Raw genomic sequence first — 15,519 nt, 5'->3', positions numbered from 1 at the left:
ATCTGAGAGTTTAGAGAATAGAGAGGTTGTTCTTTATTCTAGAGATTGTGAGGAAGAGATTTGTAATCTATTGTTTTTTTATAATCTAGAGAAGGTATTTTTCTTCGCCATATTGAATTGTTCTTGTTATTTTTATCGAAAGTTGGCTTCATTGTGGAATTCATTATATTTTTTATTGTTTACAATGAATTCAAAAAAATAGCCTTTTTATAAGATCTCTCTTACACAATAAGAAGAAAATTACAACTCTCTAGAAAATAACACAGGAATTGTTTAACTCTTGCTTTTGTGGGATCTTTGCCTGTGTCGGGGGTGCGTTAACCCGTGGACCACGGATTTACAGATTCTAATTGAACCGTGAAGCCTTTTGGATGTTCTTCTTCATTTATCGAAGTAAGAATCTTAAGCGAATATCTTATCGATGTAAGATGTTCACTCTTCTAAAGATCAAGTCAGAGCTTAGATCTTTAGAAATCGCCAAAAGATTCTTAAGGATGTTTGTGAAGAATGAAGACTCTCTCTTGCTCAAATTTACTAAAAGCTCAAGTCTCTCTGCTCTAATCTGCCCTCATGTCCTCTGCTTCGTGCGTAAAGAGGTATTTATAGGGATATGGGTTCATAACTGTTTTTCATAGGCTTCATTGTGGAATTCATTATATTTTTGATTGTTTACAATGAATTAAAAAAAATAGCCTTTTTATAAGACCTCTCTTAAACAATAAGAAGAAAATTACAACTCTCTAGAAAATAACACAGGAATTGTTTATCAACTCCTGCTTTTGTGGGATCTTTGCCTGTGCCGGGGGTGCGTTAACCCGTGGACCACAGATTCACAGATTCTGATTGAACCGTGAAGGTTTTTGGATGTTCTTCTTCATTTATCGAAGTAAGAATCTTAAGCGAATATCTTATCGATGTAAGATGTTCACTCTTCCAAAGATCAAGTCAGAGCTTAGATCTTTAGGAATCACCAAAAGCTTCTTAAGGATGTTTGTGAAGAATGAAGATTCTCTTGCTCAAATTCACTAAAAACTTAAGTCTCTCTGTTCTAATCTGCCCTCTTGTCCTCTGCTTCGTGTGTAAAGAGGTATTTATAGGGATATAGGTTCATAACTGTGGAAATGGAGGTAAAATAATTGACCAGTCAAACTTTCTTTGGGCGCGTCAGTCTCCACTGTCGCGGCCTTTAGCGCGTCAGCGTAGACTACCGCGGCTGAAGAGGCAGTTTCAGCCACGTTTATAACTGTTCTCCCATGATTTTTTACCCACGAAATGCCACTTTTCTCGGCTTGTAACTATCCCCCCACGTCAGTGCACGTTCTCCTTTAGTTATGCCACGTGGATCCTCAGAAGGTGCAAAAAACCGTCAGCAAATCATAAGAAAACACCCCATGAATACGCGCGTCAGTGATGACTGCCGCGCCTACGCGCGTCAGCGGTGACTGCCACGCCTATGCGCGTCAGTGTACGTTGTTATGTGTATTCATGTTGTTCTTCCATGTTGCTTCACCTCTTCCTTTGCTTCTTTTGGCTTTGGGTGATCCCTTATGACCTAGATAATGACATTCATTGTCTTCTTTTTGTCTTGAGCTGTATTTGGATATCTGTAAGTATTTTTAGACGCCTACAGATACCCCCTCCAAAGTATCTCAGACTCATTCTTTTATAGAGGAGTCTGGGACACTTTGGATAAGACAAGTCTTATTTGCAATCCCTTCAATATTTAGTTAAGGAGATCGTGTAGAAGGACCTGTGAACGGCTTCAACTCTTGACTTCTTCATCTTTTAGTCTACTCAGTGTTTTGTAGAATAGCTAAAATTTTTTCGGTGTTACGTTTATCGCTTGACCGTTGTCGAAATCTTGAACTGAAACTGATGTTTTGATTTGTGAATTAGCTCTTAACATTGAACTGATGTTGAACTGATTGTGTTCATTGGGAATTCATATCTGAATCACAATTGAATCCCCTGGAATCATTCATTAACTTGGAATTTTTTCTTAACCTTATTTTGGCGAAAATCATTGACGCGTTGACCGGCGTTAACACAGTTTATCCTCGTGCGTCTCGTGCGTTTACTGGAGTCTACCTAGTTTAAGTTCTTAAGGCGTTGGAGCATGACGGTCCTGAGTGTCGAGGTTGCAGGACCAATTATTCATGTCGGTTCATCTGCAGGTATGTATTTTATCCTGAGTTTGTCGGATACTCAAGTCACGAGACCAACTAATGAAGCTGGTGTGTCAGTGATTATCGTATTTATAGGATTTTTGACAAACCCTCAGCCATCAACGGGTTTGATGAGCCTATACCGACTATCGTTTGAATAGGGCTAGCATGCAGATTGTTTAAGTCCGTTCTGTATGTAACGTTGTGCTAAAAGAATAAACTCTCTTAGAAGCATGCAGATTGTTTAAGTCCGTTCTGTATGTAACGTTGTGCTAAAAGAATAAACTCTCTTAGACTTGATGCTATGATGTTGAATACATAGGTTCTGTATGTAACGTTGTGCTAAAAGAATAAACTCTCTTAGACTTGATGCTATGATGTTGAATACATAGGTTTGGTCGTTTTCGTGGGAACGGACCACCCGGTAACGCGTATTAGACGTATGCTTATCTCTAATAATGGATCAAGATAAAGTCCCCCATGCATCAAACATGGATTCGGAAATGTTGATGGGTTACGTCTTTTTGGTTAAAAGATGAACCTGATACTGGAGAGGAAGAATTTCATTCTATCTCCTGGTCTCTTTTTTATTGGTAGAGATGAACCCGATACTGGAGAGCAAGAGTTTTATATTCTATCTCCTGGTCTCTTTTTTATTGGTAGAGATGAACCCGATACTAGAGAGTAAGAATTTTATATTCTATCTTCTGCTACAAAAAAAACTCAGTGGGATCTTCACGTCGAGAATCCAAAAAGGCGAAACTAAGAGTGGGATCTCCACTCCGAGAATCTGAAAGATTTTGATAACCCTAACAGTCGGAAGGTTTGATTACCCAATCTGAAGGTGAATTTCTCGTTTATCAAGATGAAATTCAAATTTTCGTCCTAATTGTTTAAATGTTTGACTGAGTCGGGAATGTGTAGACCTCTCATTCATGGAAGGAATCGAGAGGGGATTTTGGCTTTGGACCTAACTGTTTAAAGGTTTGACCAAATGAGAATGAGGCTGATGAATGACTTGTTGCGATATTTCATAGAGGATTTTGTGATAGTTTACCTCGATGACATCTTGGTGTATAGCAGAACTTGGGATGAGCATTTTGTTCATGTCGAGAAGGTGTTTGAAGTGTTGTGGGACGATCAACTGAAGCTTAATGGGAAGAAGTGCGAGTTTGGGAGGGACCAGGAGGGACGAATTGGTGTATCTCGACTTCATCGTGGGGAAGGGCCAGCGGAGGATAGATCCAAGCAAGGTTGCGGTTATCACGAAATGGTCGATGCCTAAGACAGTAACGGAGGTGAGAAGCTTCATGGAGGCTTGCTAATATTTGCGCAAGTTTATTCGATGCTTTTCTATTTATGTGGCACCCCTACATGGCCTTACTAAGGCTAAGGTTCAGTTCGAGTGGGGTTCGAGTGAGGTCGGACTCATAAGGAGGTTTTTCAGTTATTGAAGAGGAAGATCTCGGAGACACCAATGTTAACGTTGCCTAATTTGCAGAGGACCTTCGAAGTAGAGACCGACGCTTCTAGCTATGCTATGGGCGCCGTGTTAACACAGGATGGGAAGCCAGTGGAGTACCATTCTGAGATGTTTACAGGTGTTATTCAGAACTATCTAACTTACGATAATAAGTTTTATGCGTTCTACCAGGCAATCAAGCATTGGAGGGTGTACCTGTTGGGTAAGAAGGTGGTTGTGCACTCGAATCACAAGACGTTGGAGTTTCTACATGCCCAGACGAGACTACAACAGGCACGACACATGAAGTGGATGTCTTATTTGACGACGTTCAACATCATCATTAGGTACAAAAAGGGGGCGACTAACAAGTTGGTCGATATGCTATCTCGATCGTCGGTAAGGGCTTTGTTGGTGGTGATGCATATTCAGTCTTTGGTTCTCTTGGGGTATGCACAAATGTACACATTCAGCAGAGACTTCGGCAGTGTGTTCGAGCAAGTGAAGGTAGGTCAAAAGGGGGAGTATGAGCTCGGAACAGATGGCTTGTTGTATCGTGGGACATTGCTTTGTATTCCGGAGGATGGCGATCAGTTGCAGTGGATTAGAGAGGCACATACTGTTGGAAATTCGTGCTAATTACATGCAAAATACGCAACGGAAGACTATATGTATAATTATACTAAGCATGTAGAGAGCATGAAATACAAGCTAGGACCATTCTAATTAAATCTAACATGATCTCTATATTAAAGAGAGCATATAAGAGTTAGAAAGTCATACTTTCGAAGCGTGATTCGATGGAAGATCGAACAATACCTAGCTCTTGCTCCTTGTAGTAGTAAATCTCTTCGTAGTGGATCTCCAAGTCTTCAAGTGAGCTTGATAAAATCGGAGTCTTCTTGAGACACAAGGTAAGATATCCACCCCGGGGTATTTTAAAATCCCACTACTTCCTCTTACTCAAAGATTGCTAGAGTTTAGTAAGAGTTAGATCTTTCTTCTTTTCTTTTATGGAAAGCAACTATGAATAAACCATTTATTTTATTTTTCCATTAACCATGAAAGAAGAAAGAGAGCTCATATTTATAGAGAAAGAATATGTTATGACATGAATGACTCATCCTATGAGTCACACCATGAGTCATCAAAACAATGATTCTCTCATGAGTCATGCAATGACTCATCTCATGAGTCATGCAATGAATCATGAAGAATCAAAACTATGTGCTAAAACCATGTTCCCAAACCATACCACCTTAATGACTCATCTCATGACTCATTAATCAAGGTATAATGAAGTGCGTATTTCATAAATGAAAATACCACATCAATACGGTATTTCGTAATTTTCCAATCATTAACTAATAAGTCATCATATGACCAAAAAGTCAATGAGTTGACCAAAAGTCAACCGTTGATCAAAAAGTCAACCAGTTGACTAAAAGTTAACTTTATAGGAAAAATACTGGAATTCATTTCTTAAGCACATAGCATTCTGATTTTACCGATACATATAACTGTTTATGTGTATCCGGTGAAAATCATATATGTGTATCAATCATACACATTACTCTATAAATTAGATTTCATAGGATTCAAGTACGCACTCTATAAATTAGATTTCATAGGATTCAAGTACGCACTTGGTGTGACTCTAGGGCCCAACTTAAGACTCAGCAGTGGATCATATCCACAAGTACAACAGGTGCTAGCTACACATGAAGACTACCCGGGTATAAGTTGTGATAAATATCTGTAAGATGCTTACACAATTTTATCAGGACCACTCAGTGATAATACCGTACAGTCCAGTCTCTTCGTCAAACTATGTCAAACTATTGAGACTAGTGTATGAAAAACTATCAAACCCTAATTGCTCAATTAATGTTTGTTGATATTAAACTCATAACCTATAAGATCAAACTGACACTCAGTTTATCTTATTTACCTCGGCCAAGGATTTCCAGGTTATAGTTATATCAAACAATCTTATGACATCACCCACCTATACTAGGAGAGAAGAATCCCATCTTGGCATCTCAATATCTATTTATGTCTCGGGATATACCCAACAAGAACCGTTATGCACAACTCAATGAGAACTGTGGTTAGGTAAAAATCTAAGTACACCTATACTGACATGTAAGATATAAGATATTACACTCATGTCTCAGGTCAAGAGACTACTATGTACTATATCACTTGAGAAGTCTCTTCTATTTGACAGTTAAGTATAATTACCAACTAGATATTCTCAGTGAGTCATTCAGTCAACTCATTCACTAATGAGTCACCTGTATACTATATCTTGATGTCTCACATCAATGATCCAAAAGATGGATCATCATCCTACCAAAGGAGAAATAGAATATACACTAGTCTTCCCAAAGTGATGATGTCCCATTTTAACACTTCATCGACTAGGAACATTTAAGAATATACGTTAACGACAAATCAGATCTCTTCATTACGATTAAATCTGAAATGTCTGATAGCCTAGTATCATTCTAAGGACTATATCTGTATTTAAAAAATACCAGATAAATACTTATCAAAATAGCATACTATCATTTTGAACAAGGATGTTATATTCATATAGGTCCTGTTACAACATACAATTATTACCTGCAGGGCATCTATATCTAACAAACTCCCACTTGCACTAAAGCCAATTATTATAGTATCTAATACCTAATAGCGCAACAAGTTTTTCAAATTGTGTACGAGCAATTGCTTTTGTGAATGGATCTGTTATATTATCTTTTGTGTCTACTCTTTCAATCTTGATCCCTTGGCAATCAACTATCACCTTGATCAAGTGATACTTCCTCAGAATGTGTCTGGACTTATGGTGAGACCGGGGTTCCTTTATCAGAGCTATTGTAGCATTACTATCACAGTATAAAGGTACTGGATCTTTAATGGTGGGAATAACTTCTAGCTCTGAAGGGAACTTTCTCATCCAGACAGCTTCTTTGGCTGCATCATTTGCCGCAATGTATTCGGCTTCCATAGTAGAGTGCTACTGTGTTCTGCTTGGAACTTTTCCAACTGACAGCTCCTCTATTGAGGGTAAAAACATATCCTAAAATAAATTTACTATCATCGATATCCGTCTGAAAGCTAGAGTCAGAAAAAGCCTCCATTTGGAGGTCACTTTTACCGTATATCAAAAATAACTCTTTAGTCCTTTTTAGGTACTTAAGTATATTTTTGACCGCTTTTCAGTGCTCTTCTCCATGATTAGATTGAAATCTACTTACCAAACTGAGTGAATAAGCGATATCCGGTCTAGTACATAACATGACATACATGATCGATCTTACTGCCGAGGCATAAGGAATTAGACTCGTGCGTTTCCTCTCTTCATCAGTCTGGGGAGACATCTTTTTAGAGAGCGAGATTCCAGGAGATGCAGGTACGAAACCTTTCTTAGAATTTTTCATGCTAAACCGCTTTAGCACTTTGCCAATGTATCTAGATTGGGATAATCCTAATATCCTTTTAGATCTATCTCTATAGATCTGAATACTCAGTATACAGGATGTTTCACCCAAATCTTTTATGGAAAATCTTTTTGATAGCCAAATTTTAACCGTTTGTAATGACGGTATATCATTACCGATTAAGAGTATATCGTCTACATAGAAGATAAGAAACGATATTATACTCCCAATTATCCTTTTATACACACATGGTTCATCTGGATTTTTGATGAAACCAAACTCTTTGATAGGATCATCAAAACAGATGTTCCATCTCCGCGATGCTTGCTTCAGTCCATAAATAGCTTTAAGCAACCTACATGCTTTTACACTGCTCCCCTTGACTACAAATCCCTCTGGTTGAGACATATATATGCACTCTTCTAAATCATCATTTATAAATACAGTTTTGACGTTCATTTGCCAGATCTTGTAGTCATAGTGAGCAGCTATAGCAAGTAGGATCCGAATAAACTTTAGCATAGCCACTGGAGAAAAGGTTTCATCATAGTCCAAACCAGGTCTTTGACGAAAGCCTTTAGCTACCAGTCTAGCTTTAAAAGTCTCTATTTTTCCATCTACACCTAACTTTTTATTAAACAACCATTTGCAACCTATGGGTATCACCCCTTTAGGAGCATTGTCTAAGATCCATACTTTGTTGGTGTACATAGAGTCTATTTCGGATTTTATTGCATCATGCCAAGCAACAGAGTCCCTACTCTGAGATGCTTGCTGATAACTAAAAGATTCGTCGTTATCTATGACGTGATCTAACATGCTACCTTCAACGAGAAAATCATATTGTCTCTTAGGTGCATGAGATCGCATCTAACATGCTACCTTCAACGAGAAAATCATATTGTCTCTTAGGTGCATGAGATCGCATTGGATATCTGCGGAGTGGTTGAGATTCTTCTGGTTTAACTGAATTTGCTGGTTCTACTAAATTATCAGTATTAATTTGTATCTCTGAAATTTCTTCCAGTTCTATCATGCTCCCACTAATTTTTTTTTTTAAGAAATTCCTTCTCTAAGAAGGTAGCAAACCGAGAAACAATTATCTTTTGTTCATCGATGTGATAGAATTGATATCCGGTAGAATTCTTTGGATATCCTACAAATTTACACAATACTGAACGTGCCTCTAACTTTTTGGGATCTTGCTTTATTACATAAGCATGACATCCCCAAATCTTAATATAATTAAGATGTGATTTCTTCCCACTCCATATCTCATACGGAGGTTTAGACACTGCTTTAGTTGGAACCCTATTCAGTAAGTGTGTTGCTGTTTCCAACGCATACCCCCAGAATGAAAAAGCTTTAGTTGGAACCCTATTCAGTAAGTGTGTTGCTGTTTCCAACGCATACCCCCAGAATGAAAAAGGTGACTCAGCGTTACTCATCATAGAACGTACCATATCTAATAGGATACGATTCCTCCTTTCTGATATGCCATTATGTTGTGGTGTAAAGGGTGGAGTAACCTGAGAGAGAATCTCATTCTCTTTTAAAAAACCCAAGAATTCCGAGCGTAAGTATTCACCTCCTCGATCCGATCGAAGAATTTGAACTTTCTTGCTCGTTTGGTTCTCTACTTCATTTTTATACTCGATAAATTTCTCAAATGCTTCAGACTTGTGTTTCATCAAAAACACATGTCCAAATCTTGAAAAATCATCAGTAAAAATAATAAAGTAGGAGTAGCCACCTCTGACCATTGTAGACATAGGACCACATACATCACTATGTATTAGTCCTAAGAGTTCTGTAACTCTTGCTCCAGTTCCCGTAAATGGAGTCTTGGTCATTTTACCTTTAAGACAAGACTTACAAGTATCATAAGACTCAAAGTCAAATGGATCTAAATATCCATGCTTATGTAGCTCGTCAAGTCTTTCTTTATTAATATGACCAAGTCTACAATGCCATAAGAAAGCGTCGTTTATAACTGAGTTTTTTCTTTTATTAGTGTGATGAGTATTCAGAATTGTGTTTTGATTAAGAATGTAGATGCCATTACACAATGTTCCATAAGCAATCAACTTTTGATTAAATATAATATTCATAACATTGTTCTCCAACTTGAATATATATCAATCTTTATCTAATAAAGATATAAATATTATATTGCACATCATAGTTGGTACGAAATAACAGTTTTTTAAAATCAAAACGTTTCTATTTGGCAAAACTAGATGAAAACCCCCTACTGCAAGTGCAACAACTATTGTACCATTGCCAACTTGTAGGGTCATCTCTCCAGCTCTAAGTTTCCTATAACTTCTCAACCCCTATAACAAATTACAGATGTGAGATCCTGATCCGGTATCTAATACCCAAGATGTAGGATTTATAGAAAAATAATTCCGAGTAACAAACACATCTGAAGATGAAGCAACATCTTGCTTCTTCTTGACGAGTGAGGCTAAGAATTCTGGATATATACTCTTAACATTTCTCAACCAGTCTATGTAAGTAGGATCGGTTAACTTGTTCTGTTCTGATATGATTTTTAAGCCAGATATAATGGTCTGAAAGAGAGGAAAAAAATATTTTAGCAGATGTTCAATACATAAAATAGGTTTGGATCATTTTTATCTAAGTTATGCCTCTCACTATTTTTCAAGTCCCTCAAAACCTTATAAGAGGTGACCGGAAAACAACCCATTGTTTTCAAGTGGGATCAAGATCCAATTATCATGCATTAACCTTAACGTATGCTAACAAATTGATACACTCAATAATTGGTAGGCAACTTTTGTCTTTTACACTCTTGTAATTCTTGATATGATTTTACCCCTAGTCTTTTATGATCTTGACGTATGCCAACAAATCACAAAATGCTAGTCATGTTTGGACCCATTATTTCTTAACTGGCTTAAATTTAACTTATACAAATTCTTGACGTATGCCAACAAAGTCGTATAACCAACTTAAGCTATCCTTATATCTAATATACAGATGAATACTACTTAGTTATAGAATAGTTATGCCTTGACGTATGCCAACAAACATAGTATTTATAAGCTTAATAGTATTCAACTGAAATGATGGAGGGCTACAGATGATTTCACAAATCTTTTACCGTAATCAAACTTGATATAGTTAAAAGATGCTCTATATTTATACTTGTAACAATTAAACTAGCCAGGTAAGCGCAAAATTGATGAGAGGGTTCCGTGCTATTCACCGGGAATATTCATCAGATCTTAATTAACCATTGTTCTTTAAGACTATAGCGCGAAAGATTAGGCATCACCTCTAATCTTAAGTTGGGCATCACCCCATGAGCTATATCTCATAATTACTTTTTTAGACACTAGTTAAAAATTCGTTCTAACTACATCTATTTTAACTGCTTTAGGTTTATTTATCTTTGACACTAACACTATGTTAATGTCGGTCTCACCACTCTAAGGTCAATAAACTCTTATTGCATGTCTCACAAAGTTTAAAAATGAGTTTTTATAATAAAAACTATTCTCTAGTGAGATAGAGATATAAACTTTGCAAAAAACTCTAGTGAGATAGAGATATAAACTTTACAGAATATAGCACCCAATTGTATTGACATCTACAATTGGGGCACAACCAACATATTAACTTTACAGAATATAGCACCCAATTGTATTGACATCTACAATTGGGGCACAACCAACATATGTAATAGTAATATGGAATGGTAGTGGACAACTAAAGGAATAAAATACAACTACACTAATTACATTTTGGTAAGTAATTTGTAATTCCTTGCAGTGCTAGCTCCCTTGCAAATCCTATATTATTACAATCATATATACATAGGACGTGCAAGCCCAATTTATAATGGAAAAACCATCTCGTATGATGGGTAATAATATTGCATTGAATATAAAATAAAAATCATAAATGAAATAACTAAACTAAACAACCATCCCCCCACACCTGAACAAGGGCCTATACCCGTAGGCGTAGCCCATGATCGGTGAGCAAGTGCCTAAACCCGTAGGCGTAGCCCATTCTCGGGGAGGAAAGAGGTCAAAAATAATATTATATTTCTAGCTATATTACATCAATACAATAAATGCAAGAGAATCGTTGTCTACTACCATCTATAAGCATAGCATCCACGTAAGATGATATAAAACATATAACTTAATCAACATTAAGAAAAATACATCTATCTAGTTATGCAACAAATTGGAAAACTAGATAACATAGGGATTATCCTAACTCAAATAGGACTATCATGCTTCTAACATACAACTACACTAGTTGTAAAAAGTGTTTTGTAATTTATACAAGTGTTTTTACTCCTAAAAACTTATGAACCAAAAATCACATTTTTGAATCAACAACTAGTATAACTAATGACAAAACAACTTGATTAAATTAACTAGTTTCATTAAAACATCTTTTAATTAAACTAGTAATTAGAAGCAAGTACAAAGACCTCTATGAGTTAGATATTCATGTTAAGATTTAATTAGATGGAACCATGGCTCTGATACCATGTTGAAAATTCGTGCTAATTACATGCAAAATACGCAACGAAAGACTATATGTATAATTATACTAAGCATGTAGAGAGCATGAAATACAAGCTAGGACCATCCTAATTAAATCTAACATGATCCCTATTTTAAAGAGAGCATACAAGAGTTAGAAAGTCATACTTTTGAAGCGTGATTCGATGGAAGATCGAACAATCCCTAGCTCTTGCTCTTTGTAGTAGTAAATCTTTTCGTAGTGGATCTCTGAGTCTTCAAGTGAGCTTGATAAAATTAGAGTCTTCTTGAGACACAAGGCAAGATATCCATCCCGGGGTACTTTAAAATCCTACTACTTCCTCTTACTCAAAGATTGCTAAAGTTTAGTAAGAGTTAGATCTCTCTTCTTTTCTTTTATGGAAAGCAATTATGAATAAACCATTTATTTCATTTTTCCACTAACCATGAAAGAAGAAAGAGAGCTCATATTTATAGAGGAAGAATATGTCATGATATGAATGACTCATCCTATGAGTCACACCATGAGTCATCAAAACAATGATTCTTTCATGAATCATGCAATGACTCATCTCATGAGTCATGCAATGAATCATGAAGAATCAAAACTATGTGCTAAAACCATGTTCCCAAACCATACCACCTTAATGACTCATCTCATGACTCATTAATCAAGGTATAATGAAGTGCGTATTTCATAAATAAAAATACCACATCAATACGGTATTTCGTAATTTTCCAATCATTAACTAATAAGTCATCATATGACCAAAAAGTCAATGAGTTGACCAAAAGTCATCCGTTGACCAAAAAGTCAACCAGTTGACTAAAAGTTAACTTTATGGGGAAAATACTGGAATTCATTTCTTAAGCACATAGCATTCTGATTTTACCGATACATATAACTGTTTATGTGTATCCGGTAAAAATCATATATGTGTATCAATCATACACATTACTCTATAAATTAGATTTCATAGGATTTAAGTACGCATTTGGTGTGACTCTAAGGCCTAACTTAAGACTCGGCAGTGGATCATATCCACAAGTACAACAGATGCGCTAGCTACACATGAAGACTATCCGAGTATAAGTTGTGATAAATATCTGCAAGATGCTTACATAATTTTATCAGGACCACTCAGTGATAATACCGTACAGTCCGGTCTCTTCGTCAAACCATGTCAAACTATTGAGACTAGGGTATGGAAAACTATCAAACCCTAATAGCTCAATTAGTGTTTATTGATATTAAACTCATAACCTATAAGATCAAACTGACATAGCATTTTGATTTTACCGATACATATAACTGTTTATGTGTATCCGGTAAAAATCATATATGTGTATCAATCATACACATTACTCTATAAATTAGATTTCATAGGATTCAAGTACGCACTTGGTGTGACTCTAGGGCCCAACTTAAGACTCGGCAATGGATCATATCCACAAGTACAACAGATGTGCTAGCTACACATGAAGACTATCCGGGTATAAGTTGTGATAAATGTCTGCAAGATGCTTACATAATTTTATCAGGACCACACGGTGATAATACCGTACAGTCTGGTCTCTTCGTCAAACCATGTCAAACTATTAAGACTAGGATATGAAAAACTATCAAACCCTAATAGCTCAATTAGTGTTTGTTGATATTAAACTCATAACCTATAAGATCAAACTGACACTCAGTTTATCTTATTTATCTCGACCAAAGATTTCTAGGTTATAGTTATATCAAACAATCTTATGACATCAACCCCCTATACTGGGAGAGAAGAATCCCATCTTGGCATCTCAATATCTACTTATGTCTCGGGATGCACCCAATAAGAACCGTTATGCACAACTCAATGAGAACTGTGGTTAGGTAAAAGTCTAAGTACACATATACTGACATGTAAGATATTGCATTCATGCCTCAGGTCAAGAGACTACTATGTACTATATCACTTGAGAACTTCTATTTGACAGTTAAATATAATTACCAACTAGATGTTTTCAATGAGTCATTTAGTCAACTCATTCACTAATGAGTCACATGTATACTATATCTTGATGTCTCATATCAATGATCCAAGAGATGGATCATCCTACCAAAGGGGAAATAAAGTATACACTAGTCTTCCCAAAGTGATGATGTCTCATTTCAACACTTCATCGACTAGGAACATTTAAGAATATACGTTAACGACAAATCAGATCTCTTCATTACGATTATATCCGAAATGTCTGATAGTCTAGTATCATTCTAAGGTTAACGACAAATCAGATCTCTTCATTACGATTATATCCGAAATGTCTGATAGTCTAGTATCATTCTAAGTATTATATCTGTATTTAAAAAATACCTAATAAATACTGACCAAAATAGCATACTATCATTTTGAACAAGGATGTTATATTCATATAGGTCTTGTTACAACATGCAATTATTGACTGCAGGGCATCTATATCTAACACATACATCGCGTGTGCAAGGTCATTTTGGGATTCAAAAGATGCTTCTCAATCTTCGACGTCATGTCTTTTGGCTAAAAATATTAGAGGATGTTATCAAGTATGTTGGAGGGTGTAAGCTATGTTGCACATCAAAACCTTCCAACAGAAAACGAGAATTGTATCTATCGTTACCGGTGCCTTCTAGACCGCGGGAGAGTATCTCAATGGATTTCCTAGGAGGGTTGCTGACGACTAAGCGCGGGCATGTTTACTTGTTCGTTGTGGTGGACAGGTTCAGGAAGATGGTGATCTTGATTCCTTGTAAGAAGATAGTGACGAGAGCGGTGCAGCGCGGTTGTTCTTTGAGCATGTGTGGAAGCACTTTGATTTGTCGAGTTCGATTATTTCGAATCGGGATAGCAGGTTCCTTGGGCATTTTTGGGATTTTTTGTGGAGTTTGATGGACACCAGATTGAAGAAGAGCACGACCTTTCATCCACAGACAGCCGGACAGACGAAAGTAGTAAATCAGACTATGGTTTACATGCTACGGGGGTATAATTCCAGGCATCCCAAGACTTGGGATGAGAGCTTATCATATCTTCAATTTGCTTTCAACAGGATTGTTCACGGATCTTCGGGAAAGTCACCGTTTAAGACTTGTTACATTGAGACTTGTTATAGGCTCTTATTTCCAAGTCCGTTCGATTTAGTATTCTCTAGTGATGCTACGTCCGACGGCATAGAAGGAAGCGAAAGACAGAAGGTTCAGCGATTTCTAGATAAGATTGCGCAGATTCACGCCACAGTTGAAGAAGTCACAAGCGAAGTACAAGGCGAATCATGATCAGCATCGAGTTCCTTGTAACTTTGGCAAAGATGATATAGTATGGTTGAAGTTAGGTAAGGAGCGGCTAAAGGGAGAAGGAAAGAAGTTGAAGCCTTTACGATATGGTCCGTTTTGAATTTTCGATCAGATCGGTGACAACGCCTTCAAGCTAGATTTGCTACCTTACTTAGGCATGTATTCAGTGATCAATGCTAAGTACTTGAAGTTGTTTGAACCTCCATTGTTGGACGATGAGGGTGACGACAAAGTGATCTTGCTGCATGTTGAAGACTTGTGGTTTGATAGAGAGGAGCCACTGAAAGAGGATTGCATATTAGAGCGGAAGATGACTATGACTAGACGGGGGACAAGGAGTCGTTTCTGGTTGGACGTCAATGTCAGGTTCCTAACAAGACCAAGTGGTTCAACAAAATAGGAGGAGCTCGAGAGTTTTCTCAGCTGAAATTTTAACTTGAACGAGACTTTAAGTTCCTTAAGGGGGGAACCATGATACGGGTGTATCTTCTCTGCTTCGGGAACTTAGCGATATTCATGAGAGCTTGATGATAGATGATTCTCATGGTAGCTTGAGAATAGAAGCGACGAATGGAAAGGGTTTGTATATAACTAAACCTAT

The 15,519-nt window shown here is 36.9% G+C and overlaps 1 protein-coding gene across 1 annotated transcript in view; it reads left to right on the top strand.

The window, feature by feature from the left end:
• LOC109842607 (uncharacterized protein slp1-like) overlaps positions 1-15,519 on the top strand; it is a gene marked incomplete at its 5' end in the record, with an annotated part of 20,219 nt that overhangs the window by 1,769 nt on the left and 2,931 nt on the right. The gene's annotated exons all lie outside the window — the stretch shown is intronic.

Source organism: Asparagus officinalis, chromosome 5, assembly GCF_001876935.1.
Source record: "Asparagus officinalis chromosome 5, Aspof.V1, whole genome shotgun sequence".
In the NCBI taxonomy this organism is placed as follows: Eukaryota; Viridiplantae; Streptophyta; class Magnoliopsida; order Asparagales; family Asparagaceae; genus Asparagus; species Asparagus officinalis.
Note: the sequence above shows the minus strand (reverse complement) of the source record. Positions and strands in the feature narration are given on the sequence as shown.